Below are 4,350 nucleotides of genomic sequence, written 5' to 3' on the forward strand. Positions count from 1 at the left end.
GTCTAATCACTAATTCAAACAAACTTTTCAGAATGATGACTAAAACACCAATTCATCTAAGCACTCAATGATCAAACAAAATTAGTTTGCAAACAACCTAATGATAAGAACAAAGAAAAATATTCAAACAAATCCTTACCAAAGGTATCAATATAAAAGAAAACCAAATGGAGGCTTCAAAGGGGCCACATGACACTCAGAAACTCAACAAAGAGCACTTGGAATAAAGGTTGGATTGGAGAGATAATCAATGCAAAGACAAAATTGTGCAGTAATAGGGGCCAACACAGGTGCAAAGAAGGCACTAGTGCTATGCAATGCAGACATAGAGAAGGCTCAACTAGGGTGAAACACTCTGTCAAAGGACCATAGGGTGCATTGTTCTAGGGATGAAAATGTCTAGCACAAGGATTACAATTGAGATTCAATGAAAGGTCTTCCTAGGTCTGTTCTTGACTGGCTAAGACAGTAAAGTTCTGGAAAAGAGCTAAGGCAAACACAATGGAAAAAAACCACCAAGGGAATATGTCATTCCCTAGTGGCGTCACCAATTTTTTAAGAAAAATCTATGTCTTCGGATAGAAGTATCTTCCCTAGGCTTGGTGGACTGACCTAGAGCAACAGAAAGACAAAGGCACTAATTTTTTCCTTAAAGTACATAGATAATGGGATGAAGCCTACCTAAAATCTGTCATATGCTTTGCTCCTTACTTGGCTTGAATGCTCCAATCCTAGCTCCAATTGCTATTATTAGAACCTGCATTGTCAGATAACACAAGCCAACAATCCACGGAATCTATGTAGCATCATCTAATCACTTATTCAATAGATCAACATGGTATTGAAATGTATGAAATGATAACATCACATATAGGGAAACAAAGAACTCTTTGCATCAATAGAAATGGAGTGAGTTACAACTAGAAATAACTATTGATCCTATAAAAGAGCTCCTCCAAGTTGACTTGTCCTTTCCTTGTCATAAAGTGCACCTCTAATCACCCTAATGCATGGAAAGATATCTCTCACATCAATAGCATAAGGGTAGAATCACTCTCCAAAGCCAACTCCTTGCCTATGGATGGCATTAAATATATAAGTGAAGGAGGTAGTTCATGAATTCTTATGATTTTACTAATTAGGGCTTGAAATCCAGTCTTAATGGGAGGATAAGCTCAAGGGATAAGGGATGAAAAGTACAAGGTAAGAGAGGATAGGATTTGATATTTTTATTTGAGGTAAATGGTTACAACAGATCCTGGAAGCTTCTGGAAGAAGCGGCTTTGGGATTCTCTCTCTTTTTTCCCGAATTTTTATAACCAATGCAGGTGCATAATGTAGAAACCGGTAGGTGAAAAATGTAGTCCACAGTGGAGAAAATTCATTTTCAACATTGTCCAGTAGGAGGCCAAGGAGTGCTTGTCCATAAAATGGCTAAAAGAAGGCGATTTCAGGCAGAAACTCATGTATTAGAATGAGTCTTTCTTAGGGATTTGTGCAAGTATGATGAGAAGGAGGTCGAAGGATGTTGATTGATCTAGCTGAAGGCCTATAGATCAAACGTTACAAAATGGTCTATAACATAGGTAATCAATGTACTATAGATAATTTAAACAATATATAAAAGCAATTTTTAGACAGGGTACATACATTGCACTTAACATTTTTAAAACAATGTGCAAGGTGTATAAATTTTAACTCTATTCTTGAATGGTTCTAGTACATAAGACAAAATTTATTTATAGACTATTGCATATGTATCTCAAAATATTACAACATGTGCAATAGTGCACCAAGGTTTCTTTCTACTTAGCTCTTTCATAGTTCTAGACAGCCACATATACAAATCGAATTTTAGCTAGGGTGCATTGCAAAAATGATAAATTGACATAAGAACCATAAATGACAAAAGGGGTGATCAAAATGAATATATATTGAATGCCCAAATGTATACAAATTGGAAAAGGACAACCTTGCGCATAGAATTATTGATAAAAGTCATCGATTCTTCACGTATCATTTACCAACCAACAATGCGGTATAGGGTTTTTATTCATATGCAAATAAGAATGAGAACAAACCCATAGAACTTTTCAAAATGGGGGTAAACCTTAGGGTTAATTTTTAAATATACCATAGAAACAAAAGGAACCCTTAAGACTCTTCAAACAATTGTAGGGTACAAGCCTTAAATATATCACAGAACCAAAGAAAACACTTAAAGATATACATGATAGAAAATGAGGGTTTTCTCTTGGTATACCAGAAAGAATTAGAAAAAACTCAAAAATATACAAGATAGAGAATGGGGGTTTTCGTTTTTGAACAACAAAGAACTAGAACAAAACCCTCAAAAATATTTAGACAAAGAATGAGTGTATATGCAACACAGAACGGGAGCAAGCCCCTAAAACTCTTCAAAATGGCTATAGGGCATAGGGATTTATTTTTAATACACCGGAGAAATAGAAAAACCCTTGAATTCATTCAAAATATTCCCATATATTCCATTCAATTTATCAAATAATTAGTTTTTCAAATGACTGCGCAAAAGATTTTTTATTTATAGAGAAAGAAAAAAACATTTCGAATTGTGTATGGGTGAAGGAAAACCAACACAAATCCTAAAATAAAACAAAACAATTCCAATTCATAATTAACCATAAGTTGAGCCTGAAATACTTGGATATGTCGCAGACATATCCCACTTCCAGATGCCTAAGACGAACATATAGTTCAGTGCATGAATTCATTTTTTTTGCTAATTCTTTTATAAAAACAAGTTAAAATCTCAAATTGCATAACTCATTTGAGGAATTAATTCAGCCACAAGGAGGAGAAAAATAAAAATCAGACAAAAAGATAACAATAAAAACTTAAATGGAAAGAGGAAAGGCAAAAAAACAATTCTAGAGGTGTATTTCCATACAAAACCCAAGAAAACACCACATGCGATGCATGTAATCTCAACCATCCAACACAAAAACCCTACGAATCTCAGCCATTGATCAAGTGTGTGACAAGGTGAGGATTAGATTCTCTACCTTCCAATTTATTTCATGCTAACATTTCATTCGAATGGTGTTTCCATATATTCCACAGAACATACCATCAACGCAACACACATATGTCATGTCAACCAAGAGTCACAAATAAACTATGTACCATAATGCCATTAACCAAAACATATGCCACATAACAAGCACAATACATATTCCACGTCAAGTAGGGTGTAAGCCATATACCAAGTGCATGCATAACACCATATGAACCATGCCCTCCACCATAACATATATGCAATAAGTATGGCATTAGCATAATACATATGTTACAATAACCCAATGCCATACATATGTTATGTTAACCAAGTCACAAATTTTGCCATATGAACCATGCATACGACACATGCCTTATGAGTCAATCCATCCCACATTCAAAACAAACCATAAGCCTATAACATATAAATTAAGCCAACCAAATCTATAAATCCAACATTCCAACGTATACATTGTCACAACAAAAGCTTGGATACCTTGTTCATATTATGTTGATGTGTCAAAATTTCCATTTTTTAATACCAAAGTGAAGAGAGATATCAACATATAACAACCCTTTGCATATAAACCAATGATTATGAACTAAAACAACTTTTTTTCACCCAACATATATAGCATATGTTCTTAAATTAAACCTTTAATTGTGCCATTATCACCATGAGACCGAACATAAACATTTAATTTTTAATGATGTCATATGAACCTATAGCATATGATATATTTGCATATGGACTAATAGTTTTGAACAAACAACTGATCTTGAGAGTTGAAGAAAACATTTAAATGTACTTCATCCATTCCTATAGTTGCATGTGTTATTAAAATTTTAAATATGCTTATAATTTCTCATGTGGAATCCTCCCTAACTTATGGTCATGGTGAAGGGTAACAAAAAAAAAATGGAATGTCAAATTTTGATATATTTGAAAAGCAATGCAGGGCACTTTTGTATTTTTAGTGCAAAAGTAAAAAAAAAAATCACAATTGGTATCAACAAGTTCCAAATAAACTAGACAACACAAATGGGAATAATCTAACTAGAAGAAACCAAACAATTCATAGATTTTTACATAGAATGCATCATGGAAGAGAAAGTTAATATTGTTGAGTTATACATTTGCAACCTTGTACTTAATAACATGCCCATATGGGATTCCAACCCATGCCTAGAAGATGAATAACTATTAGAACTAGCATCCTGACTAAGGCGTGAAGAAATCAAGGTAGGAGAATCAAAGAGAAAATATGATGGGGAACTAAAAGAACCACTATGGATTAGGATTAAGCTTTCATC

Source organism: Pinus tabuliformis, chromosome 9 (genome assembly GCF_031772625.1).
Source record: "Pinus tabuliformis cultivar Carrire ecotype Pingquan chromosome 9, CPIR1, whole genome shotgun sequence".
Classification (NCBI taxonomy): domain Eukaryota; kingdom Viridiplantae; phylum Streptophyta; class Pinopsida; order Pinales; family Pinaceae; genus Pinus; species Pinus tabuliformis.